This window comes from Dermochelys coriacea, chromosome 1 (assembly GCF_009764565.3).
Source record: "Dermochelys coriacea isolate rDerCor1 chromosome 1, rDerCor1.pri.v4, whole genome shotgun sequence".
NCBI classification, from domain to species: domain Eukaryota; kingdom Metazoa; phylum Chordata; order Testudines; family Dermochelyidae; genus Dermochelys; species Dermochelys coriacea.
The window spans coordinates 218,926,570-218,953,748 of record NC_050068.2 but is presented as its reverse complement, the minus strand read 5'-3'; the positions used below and the strand labels follow the sequence as shown (position 1 = coordinate 218,953,748).

General features: G+C 41.7%; 1 protein-coding gene and 1 non-coding gene across 7 annotated transcripts in view; both read right to left on the bottom strand.

Moving 5' to 3' along the window:
* The window catches only part of TSPAN9 (tetraspanin 9), a 275,294-nt gene that overhangs the window by 43,693 nt on the left and 204,422 nt on the right, over nt 1–27,179 (bottom strand). The window lies entirely within an intron of this gene.
* LOC119850273 lies at nt 14,043–14,163 on the bottom strand. Its single transcript, XR_005290798.1, has one exon. It is a non-coding gene; the product is annotated as a U5 spliceosomal RNA (small nuclear RNA).

Sequence of the window (27,179 nt, the reverse complement as noted above, 5' to 3'; positions counted from 1 at the left end):
GACTATGCACATAAAACAGAAAGAGTTCGTTACACCAGTCCTCAAATACCATACTGATTAGCTCCTTCTCTGACTTACAGCATGTCACTATTATTGCTTATAGTGATCTTCACATTAAAGACATGTTTCACCATGAAGATACTGTACTAATCGCATCACAAATCTCATCACACAATCCACACTAACAGCAACTTGGTGGTGATAAATAATCCTGTACAAACCCAGAGAACTCAGTGTTTCTTCAGAGATAATGAATACATTAGCTAAGATATTTTGCCTAGATAAATCTTTGGATAAGAACATAAGTGTGTTCTTAAGGAACAGGGAAAGACTGCTTCGGATTGAACCCAACATGGCAACGTTTATTAATTTGGTTGCTCCTGCTAATTGAGGTCTACATTTTCAGATATGGCTTCTAAATGTTAGGTGTCCAATTTGAGACACCAAAGTCCTGATTTTCACCCACCATCCAGTTGTGCAGGGGGCTGAAGTTGTGGGGGCTGCACACCTCTGAAAACCAGTGCCAGGTGGTTCAAATCCAGTGGCCAAAAAGTATGGCACCCAAAATTGACAGACACTTTTGGAGATTTTCCTTAAATGGGAAGGAAAATCATCACCAGGTGCTCTTGTCTTTCCCCTGTCCTGTCCTAATACCATATCCACTGTCTGAATGCTCTCCTACTATTCCTCACATTCATCTCTCCTGTCCTTTTCTCTCTCTCTCTCTCTCTCCCACTTCAGATATAATATCTACCTTTCAAGCAGCATCACAAAAAGGGGAGTCCAAATTTAAGGAGCTATACCACACTGAAAATGTGTCATACCCAGTGGTCCCTCCCCTCTCATTTTCCTGTGGTATTTTCTTTTCAATCCTATCTTGTGTTTCTATATTTTGGTCCATTTTGTCACAGATTATTATTTTGTTCAGCACTGTCTCCCTTGGGCTCCTCCTGACGCAGAGAAGGAGTCTAACACTGTTGATTTCAGTGGAGCTACACCTGATTGACACTTGTGAAAGTGAGAGGAACATCAGACCCACCATATTTAAAGCTCAGCCAGGCTGAACCTCTCATGAATTATAAATGCTAAAAGCATGAGTGCATGCTGCCCAGGAGTAGAGGCACACTGGAAATTATATCACAGCAGTGTGCTGTTTGGGGAGAATATCAGACATGGCAGAGTGCTGTATAAATACTAATGATTACTACTAGTGTTAGAAATATTGCCATAGCATACATATGTGCTTTATGACATTGCCTTGGAAAAACCTGGGAATTAAAAAAATCATTATAACCTAAATCTTTTTATACTGACTAATTTCCCTCACAATATGTGGCCAAGACTTTCAAAAATAGGAACCTTAGGCTAGAATCCTAAATCTATATTTAGACACCTTCCCAATTTTCAAAAGTGCCAAGGATTGAGCAGGTTTCAGAGTGGCAGTTCTTACTGAGCTAATGGTCTTAGTTTCTCTTTGGAAAAACCCTTGATCAATTCTGGCTAATCTTGCTCTGTAACTCTCATCCTGACACCCTGAACTATTTTTCTTTTGCTGTGTTTTCTTAATAAGAACAACCATCTTCTATTTTCAAGTTAGTGGTGATGCACAGCTGTACATTGTTTCCAAATATGGCAATTTAGCTAACCTTTCACCTGAGGTATGCACTGCTTACTGCTATGAAGACAACACATCTCTATTCTGACTGCTGAAGGCAGTTTGTGCACGTTTGTGGCAGTGCAATGGTGGACATTGGCGGCAATGAAATCTCTCTTTAGGGTAGCAATTAGCAACTCCCTAACATCTGAACATGGATTCATCAGCACTGTGCCTAGCACTGATCAATGGAGAGGGTGGCCCATATCAGTATCTGAGCATTCACCATCCTTAAATACTTATCCTTCACCCTATCTAGTTGTCCATTCATGTAGCACACATTCACTTATCCAGGAAAGGCAACCCCCAATGTTTGGTGACTATAAATCATCAATGTCTCATGCATCTATATCTGTGCCTTTTTCTAGCTCCCCCTTTCCCACCCCACCCCACCCCATCCACTTCAATGCACTGAACTCTCTCTCCAATCTCTGTTTGCCAACTCACCAACCTTCTTTACATTCCAGCCCATTGGGAGGGAGCTCAAGTTGTGTTTAGGCTGCTTGTTTACGGTATAAAATGCTGATATTACTAAGCCCAGACAACGTGCTTGGCCCTGTACAAGATATAAAAGACAAAGACAATCTCTGCCTTGAAGAGTTAATAATCAGACAACCTCAGAGAAGGCAGAGGAAGCAAAAGAGCAGCCAGCATCCATCCCTGAGAGCCTAAACAAAATCCAGATCCACCCCCAAAATCTTTTAGAATGGCAGCACAGTCAGACACCCCCTAGAAGAGTTTAGATTGTGAAAACCTGACAGTGTCATTACTCTCAGTGATGCTATCCACCACTCTAAGACACATCAACCTCATAAGTACCAGAAGGATCTATCATTCATCCTAACCAATCCCATGTAGTAGCAAGATACTTTATGCTGACATTATGCTTTAATTTCCTTGATTGATTTTAATGGATTTCAAACAAAAGCTTCAACTGCTGGATTTAATCTGTACAGTGTAATCTTTTTACACAAAACTGCTTGTCATGATAAAATCATATCAAACGACTCCTTCCCACACAGCATCTCAGGAGTGACTCTCCCCCCACACATGCACGCATGGGGAAAAATGTATCTGGAAGGTACAAATAAAATCACAGTTGCAGTACGTGTGCTTCAAATCCTAGCGTACATTAATTTAGAACATGACAGCTAAAATCATAGAAGTGTAAGATTGAAAGGGACTTCAGCAGGTCACCTAGTCCAGTGTCCTGCACTGTGGCAAGATTACATATTATCTAGACCATCCCTGACAGGTGTTTGTCTAACCTGTTCTTAAATCCCCTACTGATGAAGAGTCTACAACCTCCCTAGGTAATTTGTTTAGGAAGTTTTTCCTAATGTGCAACCTATATCTCTCTGGCTGCAATTTAAGCCCATTGCATCTTGTCTGTCCTCAGCGGATAAGGAGAACAATTTATCACTCTGCTTTTTATAACCACCAACATACTTGAAGACTTTTATATCCTCTCTCATCTTCTCTTCTCCAGAGAAAACAAATCCAATTTTTTCAATCTTCCTTCACAGGGCATGTATTCTAGACCTTTAGTCATTTGTGTTGCTCTTCTCTGGCCTTTCTCCAATTTGTCCACATCCTTCCCAAAGTGTGATACCCAGAACTAGACTACTCCAGCTGAGATCTTAGTGCAGAGTAGAGTGGAAGAATTACTTCTCTTGTCTTGCTCACAACACTCCTGCTGATACATCCTAGAATGATTGCTTTTTGTGCAACAGTGTTACATTATTGATCCATATTTTGTTTGTGATCCACTGTAACCCCCAGATCCTTTTCTACAGTACTCCTTTCTAGGCGGTTATGTCCAAATTTGTATGTGTGCAATTGATTATTCCTTTGTAAGTGTAGTACTTTGCATTTAACCTTATTGAATTTAATCCTATTTATTTCAGACCATTTCTCCAGGTTGTCAAGATCATTTTGAATTATAATACTGTGCTTGAAAGCGCTTACAACCCCTCCCAGCTTGGTATTGTCCACTAACTTTATAAGTGTACTCTCTATGCCATTATCCAAATCATTTATGAAGATATTGAAGAGAACTGGACCCAGGACAGATCCCTGTGGGATTCCACTCCATGTACCCTTCCAGCTTGACTGTGAACCATTGATAACTACTCTCTGAGTACAGTTCTCCACCAACGTGTACATCCACATTATAGTAGGTTCACTTAGGCTATATTTCCCTAGATTGCTTATGACAAGATCATGTGAGATGGTATCAAAAGCCTTACTAAAAAAAGATTTATCACATCTGATGTTCCCACTCCGCCACCCCCATTCACATTGTTACCCTGTCAAAGAAGGACAGTACAGTAGAACCTGTGAGTTACGGACACCTCAGGAATTGAGGTTGTCCATAACTCTGAACAAAGAACAATTCAGACTCCAGAGCTAGCAGCGGACACTCCAGGCCAGGTGGGGGCGGGGAGGTTGTGTATGTGCGCGCGCGTGTGTATAAACAGTGCATCCCCCTCCCTGCGGGGGATCCCAACCCCCTCCTCCCTCTCCAGTGGGGGGAGGGGTGAAAGCGGTGCAGATCCCAGCGCTGTTACTCTGCTGGCTCTGGCTGCCTTGGCTGGCGAAGGGGGGACAGGCAGCCCAGATGGGTCTACCTTTAAGATACAATACAGGCACAGTACAGTATTTGCTGCTGCTTTTTTTTTCCCCCTCTCTCTCTGCTGCCTGTTTGGTTACTTCCGGTTTCACATGGTGTCCAGTTGACCAGTCAGTTCATAACTCTGGTCTTCGTATCTTTGAGGTTGGTTTGACATGATTTGTTCTTAAATAAGCTGTGACAGGTAAAATATGCCATGTAAGCCTCACTGACTGTTGCAGAAGTAGATGTTCAGAGCCTCTCCTCAGCCACTCTAGCCTCCACCCAGACCAAACATCCCCCATTTCTCACATTAAATAAGTTCCAGGCTCATCTGCCTGTTTGGGGCCATACAAGTATATTATCCGACTTAAATCTAGCACCTACTAGCACAGGGGCGGGCAAACTTTTTGGCCTGAGGGCCGCATTGGGTTTCTGAAATTGTATGGAGGGCCGGTTAGGGGAGGCTGTGCCTCCCCAAACAGCCAGGCATGGCCCAGCCCCTGCCCCCGCTTCTCTCCCCCTGACGGTCCCCCCAGGACTCCTGCCCCATCCAACCTCCCCTGTTCCCTGATAGCCCCCCGGGGATCCCTGCCCCATCCAGCGCCCCCCCCCCCGCTCTCAGTCTCCTGACCGCTCCCGGACCTCCTGCCCCTAACTGCCCCCCGCTACCCCATCCAACCCCCCCTCTCCTTCCTGACTGCCCCTCGGGACCCCTGCCCCATCCAACCCCCTGCTCCCTGTCCCCTAACCACCCTGCCGCCCCATCCAACCCCTCCTCTCCTTCCTGACTGCCCCCCGGGACCCCTGCCCCCATTCAACCCCCGTTCCCCGCCCTCTGACTGCTCCGACCCCTATCCATACCCCTGACCACCCCCTGAACTCCCCTGCCTTCTATCCAACCCCCCTTGCTCCCTGCCTCCTTACCGCGCTGCCTGGAGCAGCACCTGCACCAGAACAGGCAGCTGCGCTGCACAGCACGGAGCACCGGCTCAGGCCGGGCTCTGCAGCCGCACCGCCCACAGCACTGCACTGTGAGGGGACGTGGCTGCAGGGGAGGGGCTGGGGGCTAGCCTCCTGGGCCTGGAGCTCAGGGGCCGGGCAGGATGGTCCCATGGGCCGAATGTGGCCCACGGGCCATAGTTTGCCCACCTCTGTACTAGCACCACAAAATGGAATCTGTGTCAATCCATTATTCAGTATGATTCTATTCCCTCCACTGCCTCCTGGGGTGGGGAGGGGGGGAGAAGCTTCATTAACAGCCAGTTAAGCCAAGTGTGAAGTCCATCCCTATAAGCCCTTAAAAACCAGGAAATATCCAGTTAAAAGATCCTTAAACGTATCCTAGCACTCACACATCACATTGCCAGTTCATGGTGACTAACTCTAACCCTCCACCAGTTAATTCCCAAACACCTCCAACACAGTAAAGTCAAACAAAACACATACCAAATACCCTGAACTCACACTGTAATGCCAAAACTAAATGCTGACCTTCACAATGTTAACATGTATGTACTATAGACATCTGAACAGTAGTGAAGTGTATGAGGAGATATCTGTATTTGTGTAGGAAGAATGAATGACTGTTCAGCATTACAGGGCAAGGAATTGGGCAGACCTGCTTCTGCTGTTGAAGGTGATGGGAGGAGAGGTTCCCTTTTTCTCTGCCCCCACCCCCAATTGCTTCCTCAAGCCCTCAGAAAGTGAGATGTCCTTGCTGTTTAGAAGGTGCAAGAGAAGCCAGAACCACCTCTCCTCCTGTCTCCAGCAGTCTGCTGCTGCCCCTACTTAGTGTAGGGTGGGAAGGACAGTAGGCCAAATCTCTAGTAGTTAGACTACACGTCTATGGAGGAAAGACGGGTGCCGTCATTTGTGAGCTGTCATCAAACTGGGCCAGGTTTTTAGCAAATTTTACATGATATGCTCGTTTAAAATCCATGTAACTTATGTCTCCCTTGTCTTAGTTCTTTTTGGCTTCTCCACTCATTTTCCCTCTTGGTTATCTTTTCTGTATCTCTTTGCCACTGCCTAATTTTCCCATGTTTATTACTTAAAAATAAATGCAAAGCATCTAGCTTGTTTCCTCCAAGTTTATTCATCAGTCCTCCAGGAAAATTCACTTTCTAATACTGGCTTTCTTTAGCGGCTTGTTTCCCCTTCCACAAGCTTCTCTTCTCTATTCTGGGCAACTACTATGCTTAGCTTCCATCTCTCCCCCTTGTCAGACTTCTCTTCTCTTCACTCAGTTATGCCACTCTGACTTTCTATCCCCTCTCCGTTCAGGGAAGGACAGGGAACAACATGCCAGCTGCTAGTCAGATTCAAACTAGAGTAGGAATGGAACAATCTCACTTCATGCTACAGTCAAAATAGCAGTGTCAGATGAATATTATATGCAGATTAATTCAGCTACAAAGAACAAGGAAGGATATTTCCATAAAAAGCATGGGCCAAAGTATCAAAGACAAAATACATTTGATTATGGAGATGCATCAGTATCCCTGCCCTCCCAAGCCCTACAGCCCCATTGCAAAGTTAAACCAACACTGACAGATCATTAGGATCTTCCAACTCGTTCATGCTAATTTCATTTTGGATCTGCTTGTGATGAAGCTGCCTCTACTTGTCTCTGTCCACTGCAAAAGTAACCAACTGATGGTTGGGAGCCACTAGGAAACTTTCCAGTACTTCAGTTCATTCACTTGAGTACCCTTTCTCTGGCCAAAACCTAAGTTTCACTCTTGATGCCTCTCCCTCAAAACAGTTCATCTGGTGGCAGCCACTGCCATACACAAATGATAAGGGTAATATAAAATAATTTAGTGTTGCTTCACTCTCAACAAATAATGTCTAATTTTGAGCACATAGGGCATTATTCTCCAAATCCTTACTCATGTGTGTAGGGACGACAACTCGTGTGAGGCTTTATAGCTTACATATTACAGCGAGGACAAAATTAAAATGTGATAATACAGGAATTCTACAAATGTAAAAACTGAGTGTACTTGGATATAAATTACTAATATTACACTTATAATTTACTATCTAAGTCCTCTCGGATGGTATCATATATGCTGCTGCTTTTAAATACCTGGTCCCAGCATAAAAGCTATGATGGAGCTTAGCTGTGGAATGGGACAGGAGGGGGGAGCAGGTGTTTTAGAATCTAACTGAAAATCCCTTTATACACCTATTCACAAACAGAACACTCTGCAGAATCCACTGGCTGGTGGTGGTAGTTTGAGAAGAGAGTTTTCTGTTCATGTCAGATTAAAAGAACAGCAAGCTGTGAAAATAAACATAACTTCAACATTTGGTAAACAAAGCAGCCAGGAAGTATTTAACATGATACTAATCTGCTTCACTTAAAGAGTGTTAGTGGAAGAAATAAAACAGTAGTTCTATAATTTATGAATTTAAAATGACAATTCTACTTTAAAATATGTTCTGGAATGTTTTGCTGGAATCAAGACACAAATGGCTTGATCCTGACCATCCAGACAATACCCATTAAGTCAGGGGTTGTAACAGGTGTTCACCATGTCTCAGAAACTAAATTAATGCTTTGTGATGGCCTTTAAGAATTTTTGTTGCGCTAGGCCCACTTCACCAAATGCAGGTAGGCTAGTCAGGGAACATTCTTCATGGCTTTCAGTCTCAGAGTTCTCAGCCCAGACAGCGAAGGAGCAATTTCCCTTAACAGAGTTTAAAATAGAAATATGAAACTTGCCAAGATGATTTGAAACTATTGGCAGATGGGGGAAATATTTCTGGATCTGCATCTCGTAACGTTTGGCAGGGAGTGTGACTAGAGAACAGCTGACTTTTACTGCAATAAGAAAAGGAGTACTTGTGGCACCTTAGAGACTAACAAATTTATTAGAGCATAAGCTTTAGCTGTAGCTCACGAAAGCTTATGCTCTAATAAATTTGTTAGTCTCTAAGGTGCCACAAGTACTCCTTTTCTTTTTGCGAATACAGACTAACACGGCTGCTACTCTGAAACCTGTCATTTTACTGCAATGACATTATTAATTCTAGCTTTCTTGTCAAACTGAGCGCCATAATTGAGCCGTTGCAATATCCCTTTCATTAAGTAGTTTATGCAGGCCTGTTAAACTGATCATACAGTACGTAATGTATCTGCCCCATGCCTACCAAAAAGGTCAGCTTGAGTCCAGCCGAGCTTTCAGCTGATTCGCCCTTATATAGTAGCTCCTTGCAAAGAGAGTTTAGCAATCAGGAGGCATCATGTTCTATCTACCACATCAGCGTTCGAATCAAGACCATGCTCAATGTTCTTCCCGGCTTTTTGAGACCACCACCACAAAATAGTCCTTTGGGCCTACTGACATAGTTGCATCCAGACTATAACCAGTAAGTTGCATAAAATTAGCTACAGGTTGAAATGTCTTTGCTTTGGACAATTTCTAGTAAAAATGTTGTTTTAATCAGTCAGTTGAAGTACTGTAAATCTACATATACGTTTGAAAATGTTTATGTTCAGTACCAAGAGATACATGGGTGGCTAAATAAATCTTATGTAGTTAAGCATACAAGTCAGGAAATGCAAACACTGAGAAAGTACACCTATAATGCTTACTAATTTGTGGCCCAATTCTGCAGTCACTTACACAGATGGCTAACTTTACTCACCTGAGGTGAATGGAACTACTCACAGGAGTAAAGGGTTTGTGAGGTGAAATCCTTGACAGAACACTGATATGTTCCCCTTTCCAAAATGGCCACGTTAATCCATACACTTCAACTCACTATTCCTGTCCTGTACAGTTCTACCCTTCTTTGCCCCCCCCCCCCCCGCCCCCACTCCACTGCCCAATTCCTAATGTTCTACCCGGCTCCTTTGAGGATCAGCAGGGATTTGCTGGATCTACCCAGCTAGTCCTCTGCCAGACAAGTAGATACAGGGTGAAAGGCAGCTCAGATGATGCTTCCCCTCAGGCTGTAGAAGCTCCTGCAGGACTCTCTACATTTGTGGGCTCGTGAACAGTGCTGTGCTGCCAAGGTGGGATTTATGCCTTATAACAAGGTGTAACAAGGTGTACCAACCCTGCACTGGGCCAACGGGGTCAGATCAATCACTGTGGGCCCAAGAGGCCACACCCCCTCACCCCTGCTGCACATGCTCCAGGTTGAAGGGACACACAAAAACAGGTAGCCCAGCTCAGAGGAGGAGGAAGGACATGTACTGCAGGCTCCAGCTGAGGCACCTGCGACTCTCCAAGCTGTTGGAACTGCTGACCCAGACTTTGCTGCCAATGACCTGCCGACCACAGAGACTGATGGGGATGCCAACCTGCTGCCAGCCGAGGAGATACCCGAGATGCACTTTGTGGTGGAAAGTGACCCAGGGAATGTAGCAGAAGCCGATGCTTAAACCCTTAATGGGGAATTTCCAGGTTTCACAGGGCACTGGGTCGGAACCTGGTGGAGTATGTTTGGCCTGGGTTCCCTACTCCCCACCCACATTTGCCACTAAGAGTGGCTACTGCTTGTTTGCTTGGCCCCACCAGGAGTCCCAAGCCCTCCTTGTGGTAATTACCTGATCCCACACAGAGGACTGTGTGACAGGATGTACCAACCCCGCACTGGTCCAACAGGGGTGGCCTTGCTTGACATGTGGGGTCCTCCCATCACACACCCATGCTTTGATTGTTTTCCAGAAGACTACCTATCCTGGTGAGTTCCAGCATTAACAATTACATGTCACTCACTGTTAGTTGCTGTAATAATTCTACAATCCCATTTAATTCTCAGATAAGCTTAGTAAAACGAAACAACCCCTTAAACAATAGAGTTGGGACAATGTTACATCGACTTGATCCCACTGAAGTCAATGGAAAGACTCTTGTAGACTTCATTTGGTTTTGGATCAGGCCCATAATGATGTTATTTGGACATCCTGGTGTGGAGAAAACGCCTATGCATTGTCCCATCAGTTTCTACACTAACCAATGGAGTATAGTCAATATTATCTATTGCCAGATCTACAAATTGCACTTGTTTTAATGTTCGTCACTGGGGTTGCAAAAGCAGAGACTGCTGCAACGGGACCATCCGGTTTCATCTCATTCTGTAATTTTATCCTGCACGATTCATGAAGATTTTTGTATTTAGAATCGGCAAAGAGTCCTGTGGCACCTTATAGACTAACAGACGTACTGGAGCATAAGCTTTCGTGGGTGAATACTCACTTCGTTGGGTGCATGTAGTGGAAATTTCCACTAGTAGTGGAATTTAGTAGTTTAACAGCTTCCATCTGACTTGACCCATTATTCATGCCTATGACGGAGTGGTGAGACATTTGCTACTCCTTCAAAAATGAAAAATCCCTCCACAAGGAATGATCACCCACCACCTTCCTTGGGGATGGAGGCAGAAAGGCTGCTCATATGAAGCAAGTGATAGCTGAAAGAATGTATCGATCCTGTAAGGAGATTTCTTCTCATGTTGTAAATCTTGTGATATGTATGAATCACAATGCTGGAGGGGGTAAGTAAGAGCTCTAAAGGAACTTAAGTGTATGCTTTATGGAGACTACCAAAATACCCCCTCAATTCTGGGCCTGAAATTTCCCTACTGTCATGTCATAGGCATGAATAATGGGTCAAGTCAGATGGAAGCTGTTAAACTACTAATTTCTGGGAAGGAGTCTTTCAGAAATGAAAAACAGTAGTTAGGAGACTGGATATTCCCTAATGTAACTCATGCTGAATTAAGAGACCCCTTTAATGCCTAATCATAGCTTCTCTAAACTAGCATAGACTCTTCTGGATAGCCCAGCACAGCCTTGGCTATCTGTGTTACAATGGGTTATGCTACCAGACCACCAAAAAGATGTAAGATTTTGTCATCAGCTGCTTCCATTGCTTATCTATTGAAGACAGCATGATCCAATGGGAAAAGCATTGGACCAGGAGTCAGTGGACACAGGCTTTATTTCTGCCTCTACCACTGATTTTCTGTGAGATTTCTGACCATCCAGTTCACCTCTCTATGCTTCAAATTCCTTGTCTGTTAAACAGGCATAATAATCTTAATCCACCTTTGTAAAGGGCTTTGAGACCTACAGGTGAAACGCACTATGTAACTGCTAAATATTGTTATTATTGCTCATATCTATGTCTTGCAGTTTATTTCACTTGCAAGATGACTGACTCATTTTCTCCTTAAGAAACTGGAGTAGAGGAAGCACGGAATCACTTCTGCCTTGAAAACTCCCATTTATTACTAAAACTATCCTCAGGAAGAATCCATTTAGTCTTCAGTCAAGTAATGCATTGTTTTCCCTAGTGAAGTTTAGCAACAAGCCTTAAGGAATCCAGATTCTAGCAGTCTGGAGGAGAAACAAGACAAAATCAGTCCTCACAGCTTTCCTATGAACGCTAACTTAAATTGTGTAAGAAGTGAAGATGCCACAGTAGTGCTACACTTGCTACATAGAAACAGGGTACCCACATAAACTCTTATTTAAGTATTGCTGCCTGTTTACTGTAAGAATGCAGTTCTCCTTGTTTAAATCCTCTGGAGAGAAGAAATACTTTACAAAACAGGGCTCTAAGTTTGCTCAAAGGATTCTTAAGGAATATTGTAAGATGTTCCTTTAATTATACACAGACAAATCCTCTGAATACAGAGTAAAAAACACATGCTTCATTTTGCAGAATTCATCTCTGTTCATACTTAAGGGAGAACAACAGGGTTGTCTTGCCTCAGCTAGGAATTAGCACAGCCTGCTGGTTTTCACTGAAATTGCATTCAACGAGATTACCCTTTTTCTTCTATTTTCTGTATTTCTTCTTAGTCTTTTCCTTGAATAAACCGTGCCTTTCAGACTGAGACCATCGTGTCTTATGTATGACCAAATAAACCTTATTATTATTAACTATTCACAACACAAAGGCCTCAATCAAAGATTGGTGCCTGCTGTGATAGACACTTGCATACCAAAAGGGCTGGCTCTGTCCTAAAGAGCTTACAGTTCTGCTGTCAGCTTCTTAGCCCATTTCATTTTACCTAAAATTAAGAATCTAATTTATACATTACTGCTGCTAGGGAATGTAGCCCAAATTTGGAGGTAAGCATCACCTTAAGAAAGAAGAGCTATGGGATTTTAGATTCCTGGACTTGATGCCTAATTCATCTACTGACTCACTATGTGACACTGGGCTAGTCAAGTCACCCTCTCATTTACCTGGATATACTATTACTTGCCTACTTCACAGCGAGTGAAGTGCCTGATGTTTGTTAACCACTCAGACCCTGGGGTGAAAAGGAACATAAAGTACAAAGGATTTTATTAATCACTATACCATCCAGCTGGATTCATTCACGGCCTCATAAGCCTTTGGTAAGAGGTCTATGAGACCACGGATTAATCTAGCTGCATGGCAGAGTTGTGAATATGCACACGTGTAGCAGCCTGTACTCAGGGGGAACAAACAGTACGTTGAAGATGATTAAATCATTGATTTTTTTCCAAAACCTGGGAAAGAAACAGAGATATCTTACCATGTGCTGTCTGAACAAGTGTGGTACAACTGATGGTCTACTGCTGAAAAAATCAAATAGCATAATTTGATCAAAACAAATCCCCATTTTGGTGCAGTAATAACTTGTGCTCTTCATGTCCACTCTAAATCAGATGCCTTCTGCTACAGCCTCACAGAATCCGAGTCAGAAAAGTATACTTTGATCACTCCACCTTCCCTTCTCCTCAACCAGTGAAGTATTTTTATAGAGGATATTTTCCAGTGATTTCTCTAATTCAGTTTTAACTGACCCACCTAATGTGGTTTCCACTATTTGCCTTGTGATTACTGGAAAAAAAAAGGAACTAAAAATAATCTATCAAAATCAAACTTCAGTTAGAACAGTTAATATCATGTAAAACTTCAAAGGAACATGGAACCTAGAAATAGATAAATATTACAGGAGCTATCTAGGAAAATGAAATATGCTAGGAGGTGGATAGTAACATTCTATTGTTTTGTTTTTTACAAGGATTGTATCTGTCCAAGTACATTTATGAGGAAGCAGCTCAAGATTAAAATTCTGGACAAATGAATCCTTCCTCAGTGACAAGTAGTAAATGGGGATTCCATCACTGTAGCAGAAATTTACAGAGGCTATTTGCTCATTAAATCAGAAGGAGTCTCCGGAGCAGAAAATAAGTTGATTTTCTAACACTCTTTGGAAGAAGCAGCCCCAGTATTAGAGGAAGCCTAAGTATTCCTTTGATAAAAGTGTCAATAGCTTCTATCTAACTATAATGCAGTAATTTCACTGATTCTGAAAAAGGCTAAAAGCCTTCAGTAATGCTCTTGTTAGGAACAGACCGGTGTCTTCAATAAATACAGATTGTAAATCACTTTCCAAAAGGTATTATCTTTCAGATTAAATTAAGGTTTGGCTCAACTAATCCAAAGAGATCAGATGGGTTTTGCACAGAGGGAGGCTTGTATCAGAACATTTTAGGAAGGTATTATGTTTAAATCCATTATCCTAAATATATTTCTGAGCCACCCTTTACGATCTCATCACTACAAAGATGCATTTGGTTGCAAAGAACAGCTACCTATGCAACTGGCACATTTCTTGATCAGGAGAATAAGCTATACAAATGACAGAAATACTACAGCAGTTGCTACCCATATCTATCTTTATATCCTCTCAAAGAATGAAGACTGGAAGGGAAGTTGACCCTTAGTCTCAACAACACCATTTAATTAGCTGTTGAGCCTTTGACACTAACTATGGATAAGAGAGAATTCCAAAAAAAAAAAATTGGGTAGAAACTCATAAATGTTCCTCTGCACAGAAATCTTTAGAAAAAGGCGAAAGAAGTGTTAAAGGCAAAGGAGAGTCTGAGTATAAACTGAGTTCCTAAACATAAAGGATGAAACCCTGGCCCCAGTGAAGTTAATGGCAAAACTTACATTTAAGTGAGAATACGATTTCATCCAAGAGGTTTTATTCTCAGGGTCTAAAGCTGCATGCAGTTAGCCCCATGTGTAACGATACTCGTGTTGGAGAGTTATTTAATGGGACAATTCACATGAGTAAAGTTACTGACATGCATAAATGTTTGCATTATGCAACCAGTGCTGCAAGCAAATATGATCAAATGATTAGATTTAAGGTTCTCTGGTTATCACACCAACTCCTAAAGAAACGGGCAAAAATGCTGAAAATGATCACCTAGCTCCTTGGCTAAATATTATTTTCAGGGATTCCTCTGAAGTTTGAACTCAGGACCATCCCAAACTCTGGATCTTTCTAATTTAAATGTTCATAACCTTAAAACTTAAGAGCCTTGCACACTATATGTTATATAAATGACAACTAGTTTTTCTTCTATAGATCTGAGACTTAAAAAAATAATCAAGTGTGACGGTCATATGTATTGAACTGCATCTTACTTTATGTGTTTTATATGACATTCCAGTTAATACAATATGTAATATAAACTGACAAGTAAAATATATTTTAAAATAAGAACAATAATTCAATGGGAGTAGCTGGTGCTTGCCACCTTTGAAAATCAGCCCTTTTCTTTTAGGTAGGAGAACCTAAAATATGGATTTTGGAGCCTAATTTTAGGCACCACCATTGTAAAATTTTGGCTATCTGTTTTCTTTCAGATTTTAAAAGTTGGTGACCTGACCAAAGTGACTTGCACCTTGCATCATTTTGACAAAAAGATCAGGAACAGAATCATGATCTAATCACCACTTAGCATGATAATGATGTAGTCCAAAATCATTATACATTACCTTTTTAGTGCAACAACTACAAACTCAGAAAAAATGAAAGCAGCTAAAAATAGGCACTTCAGATATGCTGTCAGTGCCAAAAGATGTGGGATCACTCATCCATGTAATGTAGGTTTGTAATAACATGGGTGTTTACTGGCTCACTGAAGCAATTTCAAGCATTTTTAGAGTACGAAACTTTGCCAGATACTGCCTCTGCAGTGTTAAATATGTTGTCAGATAATTATATCTCCCAGTAAAACATAATAGAAAATGACCGTAGAGTCAATGCCATATGGCTATGTAACAAGAATGTAGAAAAAACTAATCTCATCCCCACAGCCAACAGACTTGATAGAAGAGGGCACCAGCTGTTGGTTTTTTGAAAGTGTAATGGAAAACAGAAGAATACATCTTTGAACTGACCCGAGTTTGCTTCTTCTGGGACTTCCTTAGAGTAGAATCAAAGGGTGCTCTAAGCCATGCAGAAACCTGTGCAGTAGGTAACAAAGACAATGAAAGAGGCCTGGCCAAACTCTTACAAACAAGACAGTGTGTTCTCCCTTTCTCTCTGTCACAGACAGGCAAAGTGCTGTTATCGCCCTGCCAGCCCATAGGAACAAATGCACTGTAATAACTTGTAAATAATTTACACAGGCTGACTAAATAATAAATAAATAATAAAATAAATCAAATTAAAACAAACCAAAACAATAAAAGAGCAGATCTCTGTGGCAGGGCCAGTTTGAGTTAAGGGTAAGCAGATGAGCAACAACATATTGCCACCTGTGCGTGGAACAATTTCCCAATCCCAGTGTACCATTGCCCCACAACTGAAAATTTAAAATATTGGATTAAGATGAAGGGAAAAGGGAAACTCCACCCAAGGGGACTGATCTAATCGAACCCAAGGCAGGACAGCATCTCATAGCCAATGCAGTTATTCACCTGGCCAGACAATGTTTTAGGTTGAAAAGTTTCAGCTGCTGCCAAGATAGCCAATAAGTCCATTACAGGGGGCGAGAAAAAGAAAAAGAAATTGTTTTCCCCATTATGGCAGCAATAAAGGTGTTCCTGGAAACCAACAGAAGTCAGTACTTGCTCTTTATACATGTAGAGAGAGATTATAGACCAAATCTACCATCAGATATTCTTATACAGTTTCCACTGATCTTACTGAGGGGTATGTGAGTCTATAAATGACTTGCTCTAGGTGACACAGCTGTTCAGTGCTAAGATGGGAACGCAACTCAGGAGTTTTGATCCTCTGTCGCCATTCCTTTCTTCGAACTACTACCGCAGGCCTCCCCATTTTCTTCCCCAGATATTTGCATGAGCTCTGTCTTTCACACTTCCCATTCTAAACAATTCTCTTCAGCAGCATACAGAGAAAATGAAATCAGAATGGCTATTCAAATCACCATTTTGGACTTTCTGGCAATGAACGTCAAGTCCAGCTGAGCTGAGCTTGGACTGGCACAAGATTCCAGGGGACAGGCAAAGGGGATTTTATGCCATCTTTGTAGCTCCTCAATTCCAGGGCTGGCTAGGAGAATGGTTTAGCCCGAAAGTGTTGTTCCAGCACCCAGAACTGCTAGGATTCTCTGATCCTGCTCCACATGCTGGCTGTACGACACCTGGGGATTACCCCTACATGGGCTGTATTCCCATATGGCCAGATCTGCCAGTTTTATAGCTGATTTGCACTGGTGGAGTGAGGCCAAAAGGCCTTACCAGACTTGAGAAGAGAGCTCTCTTTTTCACCAACTAGTAAGGGGAATGAACACATTCTACTGAGCCATCTGCAAAATTTCCAGGATTGCTTCTGGCCCCAACTGCATTTTCAGTAACAATGCAATATCTATGCTGAGGCTCAGTCAATTAAGAGACATGTAGAAAGAGTAATAACTGCTTCTCATTTACATTATGAATATTACTGATCACGTTTTGCTGAATTAAATTAACTTTCTTCTCCATTAAAATTCTTCAGTTAGTTATTATTGGGTGATTCATGTATGTAATAAAAGAGAGAAGGAACAATGTCTGAGTGCTTGTATCTCAAGCTTCACTCTCAGGGTTTACCATATTACCAACACCCTGAGATGGAATCACAGCCTGTAATACACACTTGTTTACTCTCTATAAAGTAAACTGGCTGGCGAAATTAATAGCAGGACAACAGAGCACATATGCACCTTAGGGATGTCGCCACTCTGCCCTTCCCACACAAGAATGGTCATACTGGGTCAGACCAAAGGTCCATCTAGTCCAGTATCCTGTCTTCCGACAGAGGCCAATGCCAGGTACCCCAGAGGTAATGAACAGAACAGGTAATCATCAAGTGATCCATCCTCTGTTGCCCCTTCCCAGCTTCTGGCAAACAGAGGCTAGGGACACCATTCCTGCCCAATGAAGCTTCTCAGTCAATTCTCCTCTTCTGCTGGTGTTCTCAAGCCAGCCCATCCCAGCGCCTAGAATGGAGGATGCTGAGGAAAAAGAGGAGAAGGATTGGGACCCTTGTTCCTTCCCCTTTCCTGTCCGCACACCTCCCTCAGTGGTGTGTTTGGTGCATACGTGTTCTCCTACCCAGCACTGAGAGAGTCAGCCCAGGTTCTTTCCCCACTTTGAAAGCCTACTCATCATTCTACTTTAAAAAATGGCAAGAGCAAAGTCAAAATGAGAGACTATGGTGGCAATTATCGGTGGGTAGCAGTTCAGTAGGTTAGCAGGGAGTAGAAATAAGAGAACAACATTAGTAAGCTAGTAGCTAACTGGCTGTTTCCTTTGGGGGCAAGTGTGAAATAATTGACAGTAGATTTCTAAAGTGTTCAGCTACGTTTTATAGTTAAGTCTAAAGCAGCTTATCTGTTGGTCAGTAGTACACAGAATATAGCCTTCACGTATCTTACTTAATATTGGCTTCTGGTCAGGCCCCAATCAGAACCAAGGCCTTGTGGTGCTAGACAATACTAAGAGGCAGACATCACCCTTACTCTGAAGAGCTTACAGTCTTTCATCCTGAAGGATCAAAGTACTTTATTAATCATAAAAATAGAAATAATTGCACTTGCTTCTAAATTGCAGCTGCCTCTGGGGTGAAACACAACAGTTGTTAAACAGTGCCTAGCAGTACAACACAACAGTTTCATAGGGGAAACAATGACTTCCATATCCAACTGAAAGTGTGGGCAGCAGGTATTTAGATAAGATGGTTTAATTTTCAGAAGTATTGAGCACCCAGAACTTCTGTTAAGGTCAATGGGAGCTGCAGGTATTAAGCCCCTCTGAAAATCAGACCAAACAGGAATTTGTTCCAGGGTAATGAGTGTCCTGGCTGTTTAATCATCAGACACGCTCAGGGCTTTAGTTTTAAAGCTCATCATAAAAAGAGTCTCTCTAGGAGCTCAACAACATACTGCCGCATTGACTCAGTACTAAAAGGAAAACTAGCTACTTACTGAATCATCATCATTACCTCCTGCAGTGCCTGAGTTTTTCTTTAAGGTCTCCCATCCACATACTGACCAGACTTGACCCTGCTTAGCTGTGCTATACAATGAAAAGCAATGCAGCCAAGCTGTTACTTTTCCCTGGGCATTGGATTCTGTCCCCACCAAATCATTATACATAGGACAGAAAGATGTCAGCTGGCAACATCTTTTAGAATAACTACCTGGGCTGAATTAGAAACTGACCCACCGTAAAGTGCGAGACGCTTTGTCTCACAATCCCACAAGCCATTCAGTTGTTCCCTTAATTCTGTATTTCAGATCTCAAAGAACAACATAACCTTTGTCGCAGTATTTATTTTTCCTTAATCTTATCTCATTACATAGGCATATACTACCACAGTCTCGGCCAGATGGCCCTCTTCACGGGAATGCTCTAGAGACACCATCTGGCCAAGACATGAATGGATAATGGACAATATATGTCTGCATAACGAGATCAGATTAAAGAAAAATCTACAACTAAATAGTAAGTGGATACCTTTATTCTTTAAGTCTTTAAATAGTAGAAGAGCAAACAAGCTGCTACATCTGTTTATTACTGTTTTGCGCTTTATGTTACTGTGAGAAAAAAAACAAAAACCTTATAATATATTGATGTTCTCGACTCCTATATTCCCTGGGACCAAGGCTCTCTCCTAAACACCTGAATAGCTCCTATAGTACACTATAGTATCCCTTCTGCGCAATCTGGGAGGTCCGATGGAGTGCTGCTGTAGTAGGCAAGCTGGGAGGTGCTAGTGTAACCCACAAACCTCCTGGGTGTGGTGCTCTGTCCCCTCTAGTGACACCAAGACCACTTAGAGATTAATGAGTCTGCTACACCCTTAGCTAAGGGTCATGTGGCTTTTAACTCATGCAGTAGATGCTCATGCACTGAGGTACCAGGTTCGATCCCGCCAGCTGATGACGGGGGTCTGTCGGTGTTACAGTGGAGAACCATCATAGTTTAAACTGGCTCACATTGACGACCGTAGGAGTGAACCTGTTTAAACTCTAATAAATCTTAGGCATGCCTGGGCGCACTTAACACTGCTAACTCACCTATTGTTTCTTAGGTGCACACTTAAACAAAGCATGCTCAGTATATGATTTTTAAACAAGCGTAACTCAGTCAGTTCAAAAGAAATTACGTCTTGAGCAAAACCAAGTACCACAACTACCAGAAAGCTATTCTCAAGACAACTTTCAACTCATTATTTCAACTATCAGGCTTGTTCTATAATGGGTATTAGAATGTGTTTTATAATGGGGAAAGTATTTTATTCACTCTCCATGCTCAAAGATGGCTGAACTGTATATGTGCAGACTTTTTCTTCAAGGTTACCATTAGGAAAAGATAAAGCATGACACATTTTCACCTAAAGTGTAGAAGTTTCAGAGAGTTACAATGGAAACAATATATTGAAACCAGGTAATTGACATATAAAGGGGAGGGAGAAAACAGATTTTTGCAACAGACACAGTGAATTGTAATGTTTCTGTTAAAACCCCCCCACTATCAAACAAACAATAAATGAAAACCAACCACACCACCAACCAATGTATTAAAAATTGAGATCTGACCTATCCTCTTTTTCCTGGCAGATTCTATGGACGACTGGAGAATTAGTACAACTGACATAACAAATTATCAAGAAAGCAAAACCTTCAGCAATTCAGAAGGGAAGAGTCTGTCAATATGTAATGTTTGTGCTAATGCCTATTTAACTGAAATGCCTTATAAACAGTCAGAAGGAAAATCACCTTTGCTTAAAGTTCACCACCCCTTCCTCATTCAATGAAGGGCTAAGAACGTTCTCTGCGTCACCATGGGATCTCTAGCAACATCAGGGAATACCAGAATCCATACTGATATTGTGAAAGTAAAAAACACGCAAGGTTTTATTTGGGAAGGGGGGAGGAAAAGAGGGGTGTGAAATCCCTACCTTTTGAGGTTCTCTTTTTATATTATAAGCAGCAAAAAGGGACAAAAATATTGTTTTTCCTTTGTAAGTGGCATTTAACTCTAGCAGTCACTGCTGCTCTCACTATACCTTACATATACTCAATAATAAAACACATGCTGTGGGACTCTACCTGATCCCCATAGACCTTTGAGAAATCATCAGACTAAAGGCGCCAGTGAGATAATTGAAAAGTGTAGTTATTTGGGATTACCTGAAGTGCATTCTTACTTTTATAAAATGGTCAACTGCCCAGTCCTCTAATGTACCTAAATCTTCTTGTAATCCGAGTATATCCTATAATGTGTTTAGCATCCTTCTTAACTATGTATCCTCTGCATATTTTTACAGTATGCTGTTAGTTCTATTTCTCAATCACTTGTGACTACGCCTAATAGGATTAGTCCCAGCACTAAGATTTAAGAGATACTTTTCTCTATATTTTCATTGGATAACATTTTCAAAAACATCTAAGTGATTTAGGACCCTAAGTCCCATTTCAAAAGTGATTTAGGCTCTTAGAGTCTTAAGCCTCACTGAAAGTCAATCGGACTTAGGCTTCCCAGGCCTAAGATACTCTTGAAAATGGGATTTGAAAATTGTATCCATTTTCCAATAAGTTGCACCCTTCCTACCAACCAATTCTCAAGTCACGGAGCAGAGTGGACACAAACATCCAAATAAGGCCAAAAATAAAGCCAGAGACAACCAAGGATAAACAGGGCAGAAAAGAATGAGTAGAAGTAGGAAAAGAAGAATGCAATATACTGTTACCAAAATGATTTAATCGACATTATGTATTTTAAGACAATCCATATTTATGCTAAAGTGAACAATTTCCCCAGCATCTTCTGTACTGAAATATACTAAGAACTGTGTATAAGCTTTGTTCTTGGGGCACACGGAGATAAAGGAGCATTTTGCTGAGGTTTGTGAAAATAATAAGCAATTGATATAATTGTTGATAGAAACTAGGTATAAATTTCCAACAACCTTGGCTAGCAAGGGAATGAAAATATTAGGGTAAGAATGAGGCAACCTAATTTTGAGGAGTTTTGTTCCCATGGTAAGAGCCTAAAGGTATATACACACCTCAGCAGTGAATTATATTTCCGGAACAGTCCATGATGCTGGTTGTATCCCCAGACTGATGGAGTGGTAAAGTGTTTAATCTTTATTTTTCTGCATTTGTGCTGATTGATCTTTGACTAACACTCATGGGTTAATAAACTTGGTTGACTGTAATTATCTGATGCTTATTGTTAAAAGAACTGAAACTTTTAAGTAACAATATTAAAAATAAAAAACAACTGAGGGAAGACAGAGAAAAAGCTAATTGAGAGAGAGAGAGAGAGAGACAGACAGACAGACAGACCCTCATAGCTATTGCAGTTTCATTACAGTTAACTAAGGAAACTTTCCTGGGCCACATTCTCTCACAAAGGAATTCAAATGACATCCCCTAATGCTCTCTCTCAAAACTCTTTTGGAAATGTAGATACAGTTTAATGTACATTATATCAGAATATTTGCACAGGACTATTCTGTAACATGCTGGGGTGCGTATGTCACACTGGGAAAGCACCACTTCATGATTGGTGGGAGGACTCCGTTCCAACCTTCACCCCCAAGAAGTTACAGGAATAGCAACGTTGCAGCATGACAGCAAGGTCATTAAACTATTGCTGTGTTAACTATGCATATGTTGCTCTAATTGCAGAGTAGCTACTTGTGAGATGGGTTAAGGACATGGGTTAAACCCAGATTGTGCCTGATCCTGGCTTACGCACATGGGGGACAAAAGGACCTTCCTTCCTTCTCCCCAGTGCCTTGAGTACAAGGGCCAGGCATGATCAGAGTCCCAGTGCTTGGAGCAGCGCACCCTCCTAGTACCCTCAGGGGCTCAAGACTAGGGTTGCCAACTTTCTAATTGCACAAAACCGAACACCCTTACCCTGCCCTTTCTCCGAGGCCCCACCCTGCTCACTCCATCTCCCCTCCCTCCATCACTCGCACTCCCCCACCCTCACTCACTTGCTCATTTTCATGGCGCTGGGGAGGGTCCCTTTTCGACCAGGTATTCCAGTCCTGAGTCAAGACATTACAAAAGGGGAAGGGAAGGTACGGGGCTATAGGGCGAGCACCATGTGTACTTCACCTAATCCCTGGGGATGCACGGGCGAACTGATTGTGCTTCTTGAGAGGCAATCAATCCCTCTTGGATTTTCTCCTGCAGCAATGTGGCTCAGCATCACACCTTACCCAGGACTGTGGCTTGATGGTACAACTGAGACCTTAACATGCTACTTTTTTCTCAGGTGCATTTCTGTTGTGAGAACAGGAACATAGGAAGTGCAGCACGGGATCAGACCTAAATTCCATTTAGTCCCATGTCCTGTCTCTGACAGAGGCTGGTCCTAGATGCTTCTGAGGAAGATGCAAGAACCCCACATATCATAATCTGCCCTGATTAAAATTAGAACTAGCCCCCTCAAGGTTGGTTTAAACTCTGTAGCTTGAGGTTTTACCTCCCTTCCAATATTTTTAAGCATTAAAAATTATAATTCTAGATATTGTTGTTTTCCATATAAATGTCCAGTCCCTCTATGAATCTTACTAAGGTCTTGTACATAACCACATAACATGGCAATGAGTTCCACAGTCAAATTATGCATTGTTTGGGAAAAGTATATTGAGAACTTCCCACCTTTCAATTTAACTGCATACCCTCTCATACTGCAAGACAGGGAGAAAAGAAGCTCCTGATCCATCTTCTCTAAACCCTTCCTTATTCTGCATTCTTTTTTCATGTTCCCCCTTATTCATCTCCTTTCCAAGATGCACAATCCCAATCTTTTCAGTCTGTCTTCATATGAGAGTTTTTCCATGCCCCTAAATATTCTTCGCTGATAATGGTTAAAAGAACATGAGAATACCTGTATAGTGTCACTGAAATGTCAGAAGAATATAGAAAGTAACATTATAGCTCTCCTCCGTAGAACGTAGATCATTTTCTTTTCCACGCTGGTAAGGATATGCCTGAAATGGAAAATACAGTGCCGCACAAAGATACACTGTAGATGTGCTCTTTCACAATGGAGCATGGATCATTCATCTCCCAATGGCATATGCTCCCAATCACTCATCAGCAATTAGAATTTGGCCTTCAGATCTACCTAATGGCCTATGTAGGACACTGTGCTAAATTAGTTAACTGTAATTATCTTTGTTTCTAAAGTAGGAGTGCCATCACTACCAGTTCTTTTAAGTAAGATCTACAGTTAAGAAAAATAAAATAAGGAGCAACTATTTCCAGCAGTATTGATCCCTATTAAAGTGTATTCTAGTTTGCTCCTTGATCTTTTCATGCAGTAAAGCTTCTCAGTGTCACTAGCTGACACCATAATCGAATTCTCTGCTGCTGCTACTGAAATAAGCAGGGATCTTTTCTGAGAAACTGAACATTTCTATGTCAGGGTCATGTGATTGCCTGCCTGCTGTAGCCAATATCTCAAAGCAGCCGCCAAGCTGAGTGAGTGCGGAGTATCACCTCTATTTTCACACAAGGCTCTATGCAGGTTGGCAGAATTCTGTTCTAAATTAAGTGGGTGACATAAACCAGAGCAATGGACGCTGGATGCTTTGACTCTCTCTCTCTCTCTCTCCTCAGTGCGCCCTGTATAAGGCCAGAGGTAAAATTCCATCAAAATGAAACCTGTTCCACACCACAGGCAAATGCATGCTGAACAAGCATTCCTCATTGTGTCTTGGGCCCTGCCTCTCATGTTGAAAGGCTAGAAGTAGCTTCATTAATAATTTAAGTGAAATATACATAAATTATACCCATTGAAACTATGAAAAGGCTAAGCTGATCAGACTTAGGAATAGTGCTCTGTTAGAATGCATATTTTAAAATGTCATGATCCAAAAATACTGTTGTGTACCAACACAGTGCACACTGCTGACTGACTGAAGAGTCTACATGTCTGAGTTACTAACTTTTCAAAATTCAAAATGAATTTCTTTCTAACTGCTAAACCAGAATATGAGAGAGAGAGAGAGAGAGAGAGAAACAATCAGAAAAATAATGCCTCAGAAAGGATAAGACAGAGCTCTCTCAGAGGAGAACAGTATGCACCCACTGAAATAAATCTCAGAGTAGAAATACTGTTCTTTCCAAAAATGACAGGGTTTTATTGTCCCTCCCCCGCACACACACATCATTTGGGGAAAAAATTACAGATAGTTCATAAAAATATAGCTTTAGAAGGGGGATACTGCCAAGTAGCTTACACATAACATTTAAGCTAGTAATAAAATTGACAAATTGGAAGAGTGTACTGAAATGAATTAAACTTGAAATTCAATAAAGACAAATGGGAAGCGATTCACATTGATTATTCCTTTCTAATGCACAAATAGAGAAAGGTTGTTAACTGGCTAGGCATGGAAGGATCTGGTGGGTTCTACTGGATGATAAATTTAATATTGAATTTGTATGCCAAGATAATAATCCTCCAAAAATGGAAAATGGCAGTCTGGTAAAGCAATCTCAGTGAATGATGTACAGTTGCTTAGGAGGGATAGTCTATCTTAGAAATCATAAGTTTTTAACATTTGAGGATATATACCTTCAACTTTTTTAAAACAATGACTAAAAGCTATCAGGTGACAATGACATTAAAATTTATGGCCAACATATGCAAACCTGGGGCCCTCAAGTGAGGTTCGTAAATCCATATTTAGGCATCTAAAGTAAAGTGTCTTCTTTCTCAGAAGTTTAAAATCAATGGGAGCTGCAGGGGCTTGGGACATTTGAAAAACAGACAACTTTTCATTAATTTCTTTATTAGGCACCCAGGTTTGAAAAAAATGGGCCAACATTTCATTGCTCATTTCTTTTAAAGTAAGAAAACAAATACAAAAGGACAACTAAACATAATCCTGCTCACTGTATGATTCTCTACCTCACTTTTCCTCATATTCTCCTTCCTATCTAGTTACTTTTGTTCTTCTTTTAATTTGGATATTTTGCATACTAACTCTGTCTTTAGTAATGGAATTTACCAGATGCTCTTGTAATAAGAAATTGTGTTTATATATATGTATATTTTTGTCTTCTTCCTACAAAATCTATATATTTTTAAACAGAGTCAACAGTACCTCCTTACCATAAAAAAAACAAATGCCATATAGGGTTGCATTAATACAAGCAACACAACTAGAAATTAAGACATTGACGGAAAGGGTAAGAGAATTATGCTTGTTCAGCCTGGAGAAAAGTTGTGCCTAAAATTCATACAGGAATGCTAGAAAGTGGACAGAGATCCAATTTTCCAGTTAGTCAATGTCAACAAAACAAGAAGTCTGATGGGTTTAAAGCTGCAGCAGGGAAAATGTTAAGTTAAATTTTATATACAGTAGTTGTAGCCGCATTGGTCCCAGGATATTAGAGAGACAAGGGTCTGCAAGACGTAGTGGACCAGCTTCTGTTGATGAGAGACAGAAGCTTTCAAGCCACACGCAGCTCAGACCAGGCCCAGATGTGAAGAAGAGCTCTCTGTAGCTCGAAAGGTTGTCTCTCTCACTGACAGAAGTTGGTCCAATAAAAGACATCACCTCACCCATCGCCTTGTCTCTCTAAGTTAAATGATATTAGGAATTTTTTTTTTAACTAAGAGTAAGGAAACTTTAAGAACACTTCAACAAAGGAACAAGCTACCAGAGGAGGCTGTGAACAACTATTGCTGGAGACATTCTAAACCACAACTAACAAGCAGGGGTGGGTTTAGGGTGACTGACTGCATGCTGCCACAATGCAGAGGGAGGAAGCAAGTAACACATTTATTTTCCCTTGCAATTGCATTACTGGCAATGGTGGTTTGAATGGATGGTACACTTGGTAAACACTAGCCAAGCAGCCAAGGCGCCAGCCCACAGTGTGAAAAGAGGACTACAAAAGCACCAGCAGCACTGGGATCTTTTTGATCTTACAAAGACTCCCTCGGAGCACCTCTTCCCTAGGTTGGTTTTGATGTTACTCCTTCCACGTAGCACCAAGAGTTTACCCCATACTTCTTTTTGACAGCCAGCATGCAACTCTTCATCTCCCCATACCAAGCACCCTGTCTGTGGGGAATAGACCGCTGCAGAGGTGCTGGAAGAGGACTCTGTAGAGAACCATTCTCCTCTCCCTTAACTAACAGCTCCCTCATCTCAACATGGCAGCCACTGCTAACCGATTAGGAACATGAACAGCTTTCAGGCTCCCTACGAACATCACATACAAGCTCTTCCATTCACCTTCACCACAGAATTCTCTTTCACATCCCACAGCTCATTCCCAATGGCCTTAAAATGAGTGTTGGTATTTTACTGGCCTTTGAGCTGCACTGTCATGCAAAAGGGCTACCAGCTGATCCAGAAGCCTCAATTCTCTTTCTGCCTCATCTGTTGATCTGGAAGCAGGCCTCTCACAATCCCCATTCAACAGTCAGTTGGGGTCTGGCAGGAAGTGCAGCAACGAAGCGCTTCTTCACCTGCTGTTTCCCAACAGGGTCATGGTACAACTGATCTAACACAGCCTGCATCAAACTTGTCTTGAGAGCCCTCACTAGTGGGCCCCCAAGCACTGAAGCTGTCAACATTAATGACTTTGTTAAACTATTCTCACAGCTGGAT